Genomic DNA, 16,413 nt, shown 5'->3' on the forward strand with positions numbered 1-16,413 from the left:
TAAGAATCAATTTGTAGCGCTTAGGAATTTGAGTCAAGATAAAAGTATTGTCATCCGCCCTGCCGATAAAGGTGGGGGCATTGTCATACAGAACTTATCCCAGTATAAAGAAGAAATTGTTAGACAACTATCCTGCACAGATGTTTATACTAAGCTTCAGGCCTCACAAAAAAATACCAGCAGGAATTGGATAATGTGCTGCAGGTGGCGGTAAACACGGGTACTCTTTGCACAAAACAAACAATGCTTTAATCCAACCATACCCAGTGGCTCTGGTACTATACATGGTCCCAAAGATCCAGAAAGACAGCAGCAAGTCCCCAATCATAGCTGCCAGGGGCTCACTGTATCAACCAGTGTCAGAACTTCTAGATAGACTAATACAACCCCACATCACTAAACAGCCAAATTATCTTAAGGTAATTGCGATACTAGCATGTATCAGGTGTCACAGGGCAGAGCAGGGCCCAGAGGTACCATGACAGGTGCTGTCTAGGGACCAGCGGTCTGGATTCTTTATTGGATACTGTGGATTATTTAGGTTTTTGGCTGTGGAGATACGGACTCTGAAAACCATCCTTTCAGGTTATACCTTCTATTTTGTACCATCTATTCGATCCGCATTGCCCTTTTATTGAAACCGATGTAGCCTGCATCTTTATTTAAATGTTATAATTTTTTCCTGTTGGTAATAAATTTTATTGATACAATTATTACAGTTTTTTCTGCTTCAATGTACTTCAAAAAAACAACCCCCCGGTCGGATCTAAGGAGAAGGACGATAATAGGGATTTATCTTTTTCTATTCCACCCCCTAAAGATTCCTTTGATGTGCGTAGCAGATTATTTGCTGACTGTGAGTAGGGTATGCCCTTGTTCATTCTTTCTTTGGAAAAGGAATGAATGAAGATGAATATGTTTTAAAGATACCTTGATGTGCTTTATTATACCCACTGTGATTGTGAGTGGGGTATGCAGTATATACAGCCCTTAACAAAAATCAGTGCTTAATTGCATCTTCAAAACTTTATTTATCATCTGCTACAATTCTTTTGTGTTGTTTATTTTCTCCTTTTCTGCATATTACATCTCTATGAGGGTCACGTACAGCGGTTGAAACCCTAAGATGGACACAACACCATAAGAATTTGACTATTTTTTATATACATATTTTTGTCTATACTACATATTCTCATACCAGTGCCATCTCACATACAGAACAGCTTTTTATTACATAGTTATCTCATTATAAGGTATAGTGATACCCCTATTTATTGTTTTGTGTAAGTGGGAAGGCAGCAGGTTATAAGCGCACGGAACAGATTTCCACTTTGTTGTTTTATTAAGTTCCCTTTGAAGATAGAGGCATACATTTAGTTGTCCCCATGAAAAAGTCAACTTGGGGACACCAGTATGTCCTAGTAATCGTAGATTATGCCACAAGGTTTCCAGAGGAAACAGAACATTAAATCTAGCGCAATTGTTAAGGAACTTCTTCTTGTTTATACTCAGCTGGAATCCAAAAGGAGATCCTAATGGCCCAGGATACCCCATTAAAGTCCTATTTAATAAAAGATGTATGCCAGTAGGTAAAGGTAAAGACATTTCATAAATCAGTTTACTGTCCACCAACTGATGGTCTGGTGGAAAGCTTTAATTGAACACTAAAGCATATAGTAAGGAAGGTTGTTGCCCAAGAGAAAAAAAACGGTGACACCCTCTTGCCATATTTAATGTTTAATGCTTGCCATAAGAGAAGTACCTCAGGCTTTCACAGGCTTTATGCCCTTCGAGTTATTGTATGGTAGACAACCAAGGGGTAACCTGGATATCCTTAAGGAGGCTTGGGAATAGAAGAGTCCTAAAGAACCTAAATGTAGTCTACTTTGTGTCTCAGCTATATGAGAGGTTAGGGAAAATTGCACCAAGAGTGCAAGAAGCACAGTTATGCCAAAAGAGGAACTATAATATGTCGAAGCCGGATAATTGGCTGAGACAGAATCTGTTAAAATTAAAATCTACATGATGCCATTTTGCGAATGGCAACAAGACGCCATTTTGCGAATGGCCGCACAACGCCATTTTAGCGTATATATCACAATATCAGTACATACGGCGATGTTATTATTTAGCGTCGTGCGATTCCCATGCAATAGAACAATGTTAAAAGTGCTCATTATATAAATACATACATTTACTAAAACATATAATATGAACAACCCTGTAAAACACGTACCACGGTGTACTTCACAAACACGTAAACGCACCACGCATATTAGCGACTATACGCAATATCCCCACACTGACACATTGCATACTTACACAAAAAGGTTCCCTAGCAATAAGATTAATATTCAAGGTTTATTCATTATTAATTATGTAATAAAGTGACTGTATTTAAGATCTCAGGTTTAGTACATGATAAGCAGACCGTGTTTGGTGCCATTCTAAACCAATGTTTATTTGCAGACTTCCGGTTCCATCGGTGAGGAAATCGCAACATGCGTCTGCAAATTATGGATCATAGAGAGTTAGGCATTGAAATGTACTCTGTAATGTAGCCAGTTTAGACTTGTTCTTCGGCGGGAAAACAGACACAAAGAACTGTTGGAGGCTGAACTATTACAATACAAACTGACCTACGAACTGTACCGTAACAGAAGAACCAGGAAGAAGAACCAATGGGATTATGCCAACTTGTTCTATCTTCAAGGGTTTATATGCAAGCACCCTGGATGTGGTAGTTAGTCATCTTTTCTTGCTGTTGACGGAGGTTTCATAGTTGATGCCGGGAATCTGGATTCAGAGCGCATGCGTATGTATTCGACTGTACCTAGTGATTGTATAATTTGTTTGCGCTAATTGTATTTAGATCACAGTGTGTAACTATCTGCTTTTTGGTGAATAATATCTTTTTTGTGCTTTGGAACCACAATCAAAGTCTGGAAAGCAATTATTTCTTGTGCGACTTATAACGCTAAATAGCGACATTTAGGGTGTATAGATAGGTAGGAATTCATAAATAGGACTGCTGTAATTTGATTTGACCAACCTGGGGTATTGGTATTGTTGCCCACTCAGGAGAGTAAGTGGTTTACTCACTGGCAATGCCCATATGAAATAAGCAAAGCTGTTTGGCCAGTCAATTACAGGGTCAGGCAAGTCATTAGGATCCACCTGAGCGAGAAGAGGCAAAATAGGTCAATACTATAGTTGGGCAGGCAAATGTGCCAATAGAGTCAACTCTGTCACCAGATCAGAGGCAACAAGCCAATGAAATGTTACAATGTAACCAAGTTGTGTTCCCCAAACTTCCTGCACATACCACTCTGGGAGAACGTGACATCATCACCCCTCCCCCTCCTGGGGTAGTGACTAAGGTAAAGCACCATTGTATTCCTGAGATTAGATGGTTGGCAGTAAAAAAGGAAGTACAAGAAATGCTAGAGTTGGTTGTGGTGGTAGAATCGACCAGCGAATGGAACAGCCTAATTGCATTGGTGTCCAGACATGATGGAAGCATATGTTTCTGTAATGACTTCCTCAAATTAAATCTGGTCTCCTAGTTTGATACTGTAGCGTATTGTCACGAGCCTCACGTTGCTAGGAGATGCGAACACCGGGCGATCAATTGCTGAACTCCTCCCACCTGCTGTCTGTCATTCCTGATTTGACTGTATTGGTTCATTTGGCTTTTTCTATGCATAGGCTGCTCACATACCGGTGATAGCATTTCATGTGTTTCCGGTTCTAGTGTTAGCATCCTGTCTTGTACCTCTGCCTGTCTTGGGTGTCTTCTGCCGCTAGTGTCATCTCGGTGGCACAGACCACAAACCAGCGACTCCTGCCTACGCAATCGAGCATACCACCACTTGTGTCATCTCCAGTGTCTCCTGCCGCTTGTATCATCTTGGCGGCACAAGTCACACTCCAGTGTCTCCTGCCGCTTGTGTCATCTCAGCGGCACAGGCCACAAACCAGCATCTTCTGACTACGCAATTCAGCATACCACCGATTGTGTCATCTTGACAGCACAAGCCACAACCCAGCATCTCCTGCCTACTCAATCCAGCGTACTGCCGCTTGTGTCATCTCGGTGGCACAAACCGCACCTTGCCATCACCCTCAAGGCTGCTACTCGGCCAAGGCCGCACCTAGCAAAGCACCAGTAGCCCTCTTGGAAGCTACTAGGCCATAGCCGTAACTTGCTAGCATTACCAGCCCTCAAGGCTGTTACTCGGCCTAAAGGCCACATCTCATCAAGCTACACCAACCCTCAAGGCTGTTGCTGGACTTAGCTCTTGGCAGTACTCCTTCCTCAGAATATTATCACCTGCCAAAAAAAAAAGAAAATCATTTACTAGAGTATTTTTTCACTTATTATCCTCCTTCAGTCATGGAGCCCTCTCAGAATCCAGCTCAAGTTCTGGCAGCCCAAATTTAGGTTCTGACCCAAAAAGTGCAAGAACTTTCACTTCGGGTTGAGTATACTCGGGCTGCTTCCGCTCAAGCCGCTGTGGTCGAGCCCAAACTAAATTTGCCTGACCATTTTTCAGGAAACTGCAGAGATTTTTTAAATTTCAAAGAGAGTTGTAAACTCTATTTCAAACTTCGACCCAGATCCTCTGGCTCAGAGATCCAATGAGTCGGGATTGTTATTTCCCTTTTACAAGGAGACCATCAGACCTGGGCTTTTGGCCTTCCTTCCACTAGTGCTGCGCTCCAGACTGTGGAATCCTTCTTTGCAGTACTTGGACTCCTTTACGACGATCCAGATAAGGCGGCTTTGGCAGAGGCCAGTCTCCGGTCCTTAAAGCAGGGAAACAGGGCAGCTGAGGACTATTGTACGGATTTCCATAAGTGGGCTGTCCATTCTGGATGGAATTACTCTGCTCTTCGGAGTTAGTTTCGTTGGGGAATTTCTGATCAAATTAAGGATATCTTGGTGCAATATCCTTCTCCTGAGAACTTGGATGGACTTATGAACCTGGCCATTCGTATTGACCGGGAGCGTAGAGTAGAAAAGAACTTGCCATCCCAGGCTCCTCGATCGCCAGTTTGGATGTCTCTGGCTGAATTGGAAGAGCCAATGCAACTAGGGGCCTTTTGTCTCCCATCTGAAGAGAAGCACAGGAGACGTTCGCTAGGTCTTTGTTTGTACTGTGGCGGAAAATGACATATAGCTCAAGTTTGTCCAGTTAAGTTGGGAAAAGGCAAGGTCTAGGTGTATTTGAAGAGTCACATCTAGGCCTTGCATCCATCTCTCCTGAAAATTCAGTCCTTATCCCCAAAGTAATCCAACTACAAAATGCTCATGTCCCCATTTCAGCCTTCCTGGATAGTGGAGCTGCAGATAATTTTATGGATATATCATTTTTTATCTCAGTTGACCAGGACCAATATGGCGGCACCCAGTGTATGGAGCTGGCGAGAATACTGCCAGAGCTTCGAGCCCCCCAAGACCACTATCACACTGGGAGACCACTGGGAGACCAACACCAATGCAGCCACCTGGGTGGGCCTGCCATGGCAGTGCCCAGTTTCCGGAGCTGATGGAGACCCTGCCAGACCTCCGGGCCCCTGAGACCACTGCCATGCTGAGGACCCATCACCATCACACTCTGGGCCCGATACAGACTCACGCGTTAGATGCGTTCGCTCTACTGCTAATATATGCAAAGGCTGTGACAGTAGGCCCATTATGTCTTAGTGTGCGGTGGCAGAGCAATCACAAGTCTAATGATGTCTCCTTTACCTTCGCAGTACACATCATCTCCAGGAAGTGTATGCTTTATCAGTAACATCGATTAACATCAGAGCCACTCGCAGCTCTTAAGGTTGACCCTACCCCGCCACAAGCACTGCGACCGCTGCAATGTGAAACACAGCCAGGTGACGTGTACAATGAAGCTTCATTTTAATTATGCACGTCCAAGAAACGCCATTTGAATGCACAGGCATTTGCACATCCACGCCCCTGTATTCATCGTAGTGACTGGTTTGCGCACGTGCACTGCGATGCATATGCGGTTAGCAAAAATCGGCCAACTGCGTGCGACCACAACCTAGTGAGCAGGTCTGGATCACCACCTCTGTGAGCCCCCAGGTCAGGACCCCCACCAGGACAGAGCAGCATGACCCCAAGGATAATGACGGTCACTGACATGGCTTAACCACTAACCCGAACAATGTGTGGTGGGTATGCAGAAATACAAATACTATTTTTAAGGGGTCAAGGCCAGGTAAAACCACAGCTGGACAAAGTAGAGGCAGTGCAGAACTGGCCAAAGCCACTGAAAAAATTTAGCTACAGACCTATTTGGGGCTAATTGTATATTACATGCAATTTGTAAATTATTTTGAAACTCGAGCAGTAGGCTGAAGCAGCCTGGTTTGATTTCTTATTGCCACTATACTTCTCTCTGGTGCTACAAGCACCTGACTTTTACCAGAGGTACATTCTACAAATGGAATCGGTATGTAATGCCGGCTGTCGGGATACCTCCTGTCAGAATACCGACAGCGGCATCCCGATGGTTGGTATCCTGACAGGGGTTGGGTAGGTATACTTAGCCTCCCCCCTTCCACCCTAACCCTTCACACCCTGCACTATAACCCTCCCCGTTAGTGCCTAAATCTAAGTCTTCCCCCTTAGTTTCTAACCCTAACCTTTCTTCTGTAGGGGTGCCTAACCCTAACCCTCTACCATTTCTAAACCTAACCCTCCCCCCCACAGCTAATGCTAAGGGCGCCCCGGACTTACCTTGTTTAAGCTGGCGTCCTTTTACGTCGGGATTAAGATAGGTGTCGATATTTCAACACCTATCTTTAGTCCGTTGTCGGGGTTCCCCTGTTGGGTTTGAGACCGGTGGCCTCTCATAACTACATCCCTCTACAAACAGATGCCTCTAGTGAAAAGAAACCTGCTCTCTATCTCAGTAGAAAACTGTTGACCTGGACACAAAAGTATGCCATGGTGGAAAAAAAAAGCTTGATCATCTTGCGCTATTATCTACCTGTTAAAAAGGTTACACTAGTAACACATCAAACGCGCCTTTGTGGAATGCACACAAACAGGGAGGACAATGCTAAAATGACTGATTGATCTTGGCTTTTCAGCCATTTCGGTTTTCATTGGAGCACAGACCTAGGGTCAGGAGGTAAAGTGGGCTGGAATGGGGCGGAACTGCGTTAAGTCACTTATATTTGGAGATGGAATCAGTTCCACCTCCTCCGGCCCACCTAACCCTGGCGCTGCAGGGAGGCTCTATTTGCTGGGCGCCCGCTGAGATTTTGTTACCAGAGGGCTTCCGGCTCCCCCCATGGGCTCTATGAGAGATACGTCATGACATAGGCCCTCATTCAGAGCCACTCGCTAGCGGCAGTACGCTTGTTCCGAGCGATGTTCGCACATCTGCGCATGCGTACGGTTTTTAGTACGCATGCGCGAACCAGTCAGTGCGGCCGAAAATCATTTGTACTCAATATAGCGAGTGCCTGCTATTTTGAGTGACAGAATGAGGCGTATGTGGGTGGTAACAGGGGAAGGTGCTTGAAAACGGGGAGTGGAGATCCGAACGCAGGCGTGCCAAAAGGTCAAAACGGGCGTTTTATGGGTGTGCATAATTAATACAGCTGCGTCAATGACCACGTCACTTGTTTTTTTTTAACTCAGAACTGCTCGCAAAATAGCGGTTGAAAAAACCAACCACAAGAATAGCGAGCAGTTCATATCCTGTTCGATGTACTCGATTAATCTGATAAATAGCGGACATGACGTATGGTGCGAGTGGCCAGGGGGCGTTTTTATCAAATAAACGAGCGTATGTTTTGCTCGCTCGTTCAGACTTAGAGGTGTGAACAGACTGCAATGTGCGAACGGATCATTTGCATAGCCACCCCTTGTTTTTGAACGAACGCAAATAGCGAACGGCTCTGAATGAGGGCCATAGTTCATAGTTCAGTGGAGCAGCCAGGTAGACAGGAGGCAGTGGATTTAGTAGCAGGGCTGAAAGTAAGTTTTTTTTTGTGTGTAAGCAGTTTCATACTGGGGGCATAACTACTGGGGGCATTACTATTGGGGGCATTTACTTGTGGGCATTACTACTGGAGTCACTACTACTGGGGACATTGACTTTTGACTTGGGGGAATTACTATTGGGGGCACAACTACTAGGGGCATTACTATTGGGGACACTACTATGGGGGGCATTTACTCAGTGGCATTACTATTGGAGGCACTACTACTGGGGACATTACTACAGTGGGCATAACTATTGGCACTACTATAGGGGGTATTACTACTGGAGACATTACTTCTACATGGGGGCACCACTCCTGGGGGCACTGAATAAGGCACACCACTACTGGGGTCACTGAATAAGGGACACTATCACTGTGGGCACTGCATAAGGGGTACTACCACTACTGGGGGCACTGCATAAGGGGCATTACTGCTGAGGGCACTGCATAAGGGGCACTACCACAACTGGAGGAACTGCAAAAGGGGCACCACTACTGTGGGCACTGCATAAGGGGCATCACCCTACTGGGGGAACTGCATAAAGGGCACTGCATAAGGGACATCACTACAATGGGCATTGCTTAAGGGGCACAACTGCTGTGGGCATTATGTATAAGGGGCACTACTGCTGTGGGCATTGTATAAGGGGCACTGCTACTGTGGGCATTATATGTATTAGGGGCACTACTACTGTGGGCACAACCCAGTTGCGTTCTATTAATGTTGATTGAAATTGTAAAGCGGAATTTGCTGCACTATATAAGAAACTGTTAAGAAATAAATAATTTTGTATAAGGGGCACAGATGTGGGCATTGTGTAAAAGGGACACTGCTGTGTGTCATACATGAATAAGGGACACTATTATGTGGTGTAATGTGAATCAGGGGTGAATCAAGATTGTGCTACTGTGTGGAGTAATTTGAATTGGGAATACTATTGTGTGATCATGCCCTTTCTTTTAAGACCACGCCCCTTTTTTCGTGTGCTGTCCATTTTTTTTCAGAAAAACACCAAGGGGGGTGGTGAGTTCCACCATTTCTCTGGGACCACTTTGATCACTGCCTAGTGTCCTACATAAAAATGCTCTAGAAAGTATGCACTCTTTGCTACTCGGTGGCACTAGAAGGAAGGAAATGTGGTAAAGGGAGCTCTGCTTGCTGGATTTCTTGTGTTAATTAATAGGCTGTGAGCTGTGAATTAGAAACACAGACCGAGACACAGGTTGGTGTTTCAGTTGTGTGTAAAATAATTTGCTACTGCTTGGATGGAGGTTTCTAATTGTGTTGCATTGTGGGGGGTGGGTGTAACCGATGCCAGTTAGTGTCCGGTGTACAGTATAGCAAGTTGGTCTACAGTATGTCTAGTACATGTCTGTTGACTTTCAGCTCCCTACTTCCGGGAGGTAGCTGTCAAGCTTCCATGGCGGGGGGCATGTTGCGGCAGAATGGGGGTGTGGTGCTGCGATGATGCAGCATTGGAGGCGGAGCATGGGCCTGACCGTGCAATTGCGTCATCGTGTCTCTGCCCCCTCTTCACAATGCCGCTATTAACGGCACTGTGAAGCAGGGGCGGGGCCATGATGAAGCAATTCAGCGCTAATCTCGTCACTGCCCCCCGCTGCGGGGCTTTCTAGTGTTACTGTTGGGGGGGTCGAGCGGGTCGGCGGGCGCCGGGAGGCCTGCCTTTCCAGGGTGCCGAGAGCGGCACCCGATGTTCAGGAGGCTCCCAGCCGAATCTGGAGGGAAGCCAAGTATGGACTAGTAAGGGTTACAGGATTTTGGAATGTTTTGCTATTTGGAGCAGAACAAGCACACTGTCTGTTCTGCCATCTTAACTAGAGAAACCATTCCTGGACCATTTTTATAATCCCGGTATTTGGGATTGAAAAAAAATCTCAATTCTGGATTTCTGGGATACCCTTGATTGAATTGTACACTGTAAACTTGGCCCTGTCTGGCCAACCTGTGGCTCTGCAGCTTTTGTGAAACTACAGGTCCCAGCATACCCTCTCACCTATGAGATGGTAATTCATGCTAGGACTTGTAGTTTCAGCTGGAGAGCCACAAGTTGCCAGGCTATAAACTGTCAGTGGTGTCCTGAGTCTGTCTCAGTCTGACATCTCACCAGCTTGTAGGAAAAAGACAGGAGCTCCTTCAACTCAGTCCTTCCCTCCTTCATTTAAGCAACCACAGTAACTTTGCAGACAATGCAACTTTGGGACCTGTGACATCACATCATCGCATAGGTCTGAGCTGTCGGAAGAGGCCAGTGCTGCCCGGGCCAGCAATAAACAATGGCTGCGGAGGTGGAGTATGTGGTGCTGACATTTGCCTCATAATCCTGAAATACTGGTATTGCTGCTCAAATCCGGGGGATTCAAATTCTCCACTTTTTGATGCGTATAATGAGTTGGCTTTCCTAATCCTGACGAATAAACACTGGACTTGGTTCAGCATATCCATGTGAGGTGTTGTTATCTGTAACTACCCTTTTTACTATATATTCCCAAATACAGTGATGTTGTACATTCTCTATTTTTTATCCATATTTTGTCGGCTAGCAATCCCACTGTGGAAGCTGCAATTCTGTATGTTTATGAGGACACCCACTGATATATTGAGCACCTGAAATCTTTGGAATTTTAACTATATGCCCATTATTGCTTCAATGGTTGTAGTTGGAGTTATAAAAGAATATACTTTGTTACATTTATAATGTCTATATGAAAGCCCTCCATTGGGGATGGAGGGAGTGGCTGCTGAAGTATATATAAGTATATATATATATATATAGTAGAGTATATTTGCCTACAGTATATAGACATTGTCTGCTTTCGATGTTGAAAGTGAGTTACACCTTACCCCATACCATATTTGTGGCTCTGTACTGTATGGTGATTCTTTTCTGTTCTACCTCATAACTCTTTGTTTAGAGGCAAGCAATTACCATTTCTTTATATATATATATACTTATTAAGATACATTATCTGTATATATATATATATATATATATATATATATATATATTTGCTAAAAAAAACCAGAAAGGGAGCTGTCCCCCAGCACAGTGGATTGTACCTGCAACAATACTTAAAAACTGGTAATAGAAATTAAGTGATATTTGTTGTATGCATTTGCAAATACATGGTAAGCCACAAGGCCAACTTCAGGGCTTCTCTGATACTGGTGGTCCCTACGCTGCATGATAACAGTATCCATTCTGGGCCATGTAATTGTCTGTTGTAAGGCCTCATGTTAAAGGCACATAGAGAAATACAATTGAGAGCCAGCTTACCTGGGAGTCACACCTGGGACCTCCATGTAGCACTATAGGAATCAGCATGCTCTCCAAATGCTGGTTCCGTCTATGCCTCTGAAAACAGCAAACATAAAGTGGAAGCTGTTCAAATCAATTTGGCAATACCAAATATATATATATTATTGCATAAGATTTTTTTGATGCTAAGTTATACTATGTCTCATACCATATTTTTGGGATAAACACTGACCTGTTTTATGACTCCCTTTGGTCTGTAATATATCATTATGTTTAGTGGCTGACAATTTATGTGGTATATGCCGGATTGAACCATATAGAGTATTATCCCTTTATTATTAACCTTATATTTTTGCCCTTTCAAACCACGGTACACATCGGTATCTTATGGTTTGGTTTCTCTGGCCTGCACATACCAACCAGAATGTATCGGGCAATATAAACCAGCCCAGCTTTTCCTGGGAGGGTAGGCAAGTATGATATGGGGCCCACAAAGCTGAAGTTCTGCATATGTTTGCATTTACTTAACCGTGGCCTTACTGTACTAAGGCTGCTCTTGCACGGCAATACCCTGCCCTTGCACCATTCTCCACAGCATAAGGCAACACGTGTCAGATACAAACAAATTTGCATGTGTGCAGTCTTTTTGTGCGTATGCACTGGGCCGGTGCTAGGTGTCTCAGCACCCAGCGCCATCCCAGGCTCCCCCTGCCCATTTTCTCACTGTGCCATCCCCCGGAGCATAAAATAATAATAGAAGCAGATGGGTGGAGGGTGCGGATCTTCTGCAGCCAGACCCCGGCGCCCCTGTGTGGCCACACCCACGGAATGTGCCTGGAGCCGGCCCTGGGTATGCGCAGCGCACATTTGCATAGTTTATGCTTTGAAAACAGTCCCTGCATGTCTTTCAAGTATTTTATTCTTACATATCTGGTTACTTGTCATACCCCCCAATCATTCTACTTTGGACAGAACACATGCATATCCACAGTGCCAAGAGAGCCAGGGGCAGCCCAGCATTTCCTGAAGTGCCATGCCCCTTTTTTTGGGTGCACACTATAGGCTTACGTTAGGGGTCCCGATTTTAGACTCCAGTATGTTGAGAGGAATGTCTTGTAGTGTTTACAATAAAATAAAGCATTCTTGTAATAGAACTTCTTGTTCAAAGTTAGATTAATTATAACCAATAAGCCTTTAAGTATTATTTTCTGTTAGTAGTCTTGAAGCCTTAACCTGTTTATACTTTATAGTGTCATCCTTCTGATGTCACTATAAAAACAAACATTGAGAGTTGTACAAAGATTTTAGTAATGCAAAAAGAACATGACGGACAGCAGGTGCCCTTTCTTCAGGCTGTTTAGTTTTAGGGGGCACCGCCATAATCAACATTTCAAGGTAATTGCATAATTGGCAGCTGTCACTAATTTCCAGGAACAGTCCCTAGCTATAGTAATAGGTCTATATCAAATATGTCAAAGAAACAGAAAGTGAAAGCATTTAGTACATTATGATTTTTTTTTGTTGCCTCGGTGCAGGGAGTAATACATTTGCAGGACTCGCAGTTGCATAGGAACTTTAGGATTCTTCAATCAGTAAGACAATACTTCCAAGGTGAGCAAAATTCTATTATGTGTATTGCCATAATGTACAGTGTTACCACTGCTTGATCAGCAAGGCACACTCACAGCAGATACTGTATTCTCAGCCTGTTATTAGTCATTACTGAATACACATACTGTACACAGACTGTACACAGACTGTTATTGTGAAGCTTCAGAGCAAATGATTTGTAGTTGATAGCATAGGACTTCTTTCCACTGCACAATATGGGAATACTTTAGATGTACAATCTTTATATACAGGTATGTTTAACTTTAAATATACTGTACATATGCATTTCTATATTGCAATCTACCATTTACTTGAAGCCCCACCAAAAAAATAAATGGTCTGCATTTTCTGACTCCACAGGTCCACTGTGGATATGTCACGCAGTCACTTTACTTTTGATTATTTCAAAAAAACGTATCATGAGACTTTCTCTCCAGAGTTTGTATTGCAGGTATTGGTATTGCTATATGTGGAAATTTTTCGCTGTTGCACAATTAGTGAAGGTTACTGCACGTTTACTTGTTTTCTAAGAGTATGAGATAAGGTGAGGATCTAATTACATGACCCATGGCAATATCTACCAGCTTTATAAATAAATTACATGAAAACATTGTTCTTTCCTCTGTACTATATATACTTTATATCAACATTTATACTCTACTTGTATTTTACGCAGTTTGAATTTACATAATAATATAATGTTTAGTGAAAAAGACATTATTATTCTGTTCCAGAAAGATAAATAACATTTATGTAGTATGACATGCTAATTACTATGAGATGTATTTTGTATTTTTGTACAGCTAAAGTGGGTGTTTTAGCTGGAAATATGACTTCTTATTTATCAAGGAGTCACCACCGGATTGGGGATTTGCTGGAAATTACTTATTAAGGCGCAATTCATCATCACTTAATTGTCACAAAAGCAGGTGAAAAAGCACATTTTCACCTGTAATTGTGACAATTAAGTATTCGGGCCATTCATTAAGAAGGTGAAGCAGGAGATATCACAGATATCTCCTACTTACCTTCTGTTTGCGGAATGGCCCGCTGTCCCCATACACTAGTATGGGGACAGACTTCCTCAAGCTCCGAAAATATTAAATTCCGTATGGGAAGTAGGTCCGGGTTGCGAGAAGCTATCCTTTGGGATCCCTCCGGCCCTGTTCGGCTTTTTCCGCCGGAGCTCTTGTGTGCATGCGTGACCTGTAGGTCGCGCATGCGCACCACCGTCACTGCTCCGACAGGAGAAGTGAAAAGATTCACTGCTCTGAAAAGGAGCAGTGGAGCCGCTCGCGGGGGCAGCTGATTTCACATCAGTTGCCACCGCGCCGGAGCAATGCTGAATTGCTCCGGTGGCCGCGGCAAATTAGAATGTTAATTATCGGTGTCCGTTCGGACCCTGATAATTAACATTGTGAATAGGCCCCTTAACCTTGATTTAAAAACAAACAACAAACAAAAAAACCCAATGATTTTCTGCAATTTTCTGGCAGGATTTAAAAAGTTTTATTAAAAGCAAATCCTGGCATGTTGGGTTTGAAAATATACATTTTTCAAGGTTTTGCCTTTAATAACACTGCCATTTTAATTCTTCACCCAAAAAATAAAAATAACAAATATGCTTTGTATATACAGATGTGTCCACATACGTCTATCCTCCATGCGCTACAATAGTACCGTGTGACTCAGCAGTGCTGAGCGTCTTTTCCTGCGACTTCTTCCCTTCAAATGTGTCTTATTCGCACAGCAATGCAAATAGGATGCACAAGCAGCTTCTGCTGATTAAAATATGTGGCGTGCCTAAATTCTGTGGGCCTGATTCAGCAAGGATCGCAGCTGCTTATACGCACGCAATCGCCCAATTATTTTGCACTGCGCATGCATATGCTTTGCAGTGCACGTGCGCAAAACAGATGCTGCGATTGCAGTGACCACGCAGACCCATCGCAGGGTGAGTGACAGGAAGTACCGTTTGTGGGTGTTGACAGGGGGATGTCCGAGCGAACGCAGGCGTGTCAGCGCATTTCAACGGTGTTGCATGGGGGTGCATAAATTATCCACTGTGATACCAGACGCCAGGGGCGGATTGGGATGGAAAAGCAGCCCTGGAAATTTCTGGAAGCAGCCCTAATTGGGGCGTGGTCTGATGAGGGGGCGGGTACTATCGAGGAAGGGCGGGATACCTCCTCATACAGCCTGATCCTGAGTTGGACGCAACTATTATATATTCTAAAACCAAAGCACAAGACGGGGGTGCCACATTGTGCATCAAAGAGTAAAATAATTTATTGCAATCATAAAACACTGAAATACGGCATGCGTACCAATGTTGGCAGTTGAAAATACAACTAGTATAGTAAATTCATACAGAGTGGATGTAGTTGACCTCCCGGAGGTCATGATGCCGGCGCTCATAATACCGCCACAATCCCGACGGTGTTAGGTTTAGGGGGAGGGATAGTTTTAAGGTTAGACACTAGGGGGAAAGTTAGGGTTAGGCTGCAGGGGGGAGGGTTAAGGTTAGGCTGCGGGAGGGGGAGGGTTAGGCTGCGGGGGGAGGGTTACGGTTAAGCTGCGGGGGGGAGGGTTAAGGTTAGGCACTAGGGGGAAAGTTAGGGTTAGGCTGCACGGGGGAGGGTTAAGGTTAGGCTGCAGGGGGAGGGTTAAGGTTAGGCCGTGGGTGGGGAGGGTTAAGGTTAGGCTGCGGGGGGGGAGGGTTAGGGTTAGGCTGCAGGGGGAGGTTTAAGGTTAGGCTGGGGGGGGTTAAGGTTAGGCTGTGGGAGGGAGGCTGGGATTCAGCTGGGTACACACCAGACAATATCTTAAGTGATTTGGCCGATTCCACCTCATGGGAACAACAAACCATTCATATCGTCCAGTGTAAACGCACAATGCCAATGCGCTCTCCCGCTGGTCATCCGTTGTATTCTCAGATCTTTTGTACATGCAGAAAGATCTGAGGATGTTGCTAGCGATGCTATGGTGCCGAATGCAGCATGGCCTCCGCTACCCCCTGCCGTTGCTCCGGCGCTGCAAGCATCGGCAAGTGTGTATGCACTTACCGATGCTGGCACCCCCGCTGGGTCCCATTGCTTACGAGATCGTGTTGGGTACACATTGTCTAATGTGTACCCAGCTTTAGGCTGCGGGGAAGAGGGTTAGGGTTAGGCTGCGGGCAGAAGGATCAGGGTTAGGCTGCGGGCAGAAGGATCAGGGTTAGGCTGTGGGGGAGGAAGGATCAGGGTTAGGCTGTAGGGGGAAGTATCAGGGTTAGGCTGTGGGGGGAAGGATCAGGGTTAGGCTGCGGACGGAGGCATCACGGTTAGGCTGCGGGGGGAAAGGATAAGGGTTAGGCTGCGGGGAAGAGGGTTAGGGTTAGGCTGCGGGCAGAAGGATCAGGGTTAGGCTGCGGGCAGAAGGATCAGGGTTAGGCTGTGGGGGAGGAAGGATCAGGTTTAGGCTGTGGGTAGGAAGGATCAGGGTTAGGCTGTGGGGGGGA

At 44.8% G+C, this 16,413-nt stretch overlaps 1 protein-coding gene across 1 annotated transcript in view; it reads left to right on the forward strand.

The window, feature by feature from the left end:
* Positions 1 to 12,621: 12,621 nt before the first annotated feature.
* Positions 12,622 to 16,413, forward strand: part of LOC148542530 (uncharacterized) — an 83,003-nt gene continuing 79,211 nt past the window's right edge. Inside the window, exons 1-2 of the mRNA XM_088468486.1 lie at positions 12,622 to 12,695; positions 12,836 to 12,911. The gene's annotated coding sequence lies outside the window, so the exon portion shown is untranslated. The remainder of the gene's footprint in view (positions 12,696 to 12,835; positions 12,912 to 16,413) is intronic.

This window comes from Taudactylus pleione, unplaced genomic scaffold (genome assembly GCF_031769625.1).
Source record: "Taudactylus pleione unplaced genomic scaffold, aTauple2 ptg000012l, whole genome shotgun sequence".
Taxonomy (NCBI): domain Eukaryota; kingdom Metazoa; phylum Chordata; class Amphibia; order Anura; family Myobatrachidae; genus Taudactylus; species Taudactylus pleione.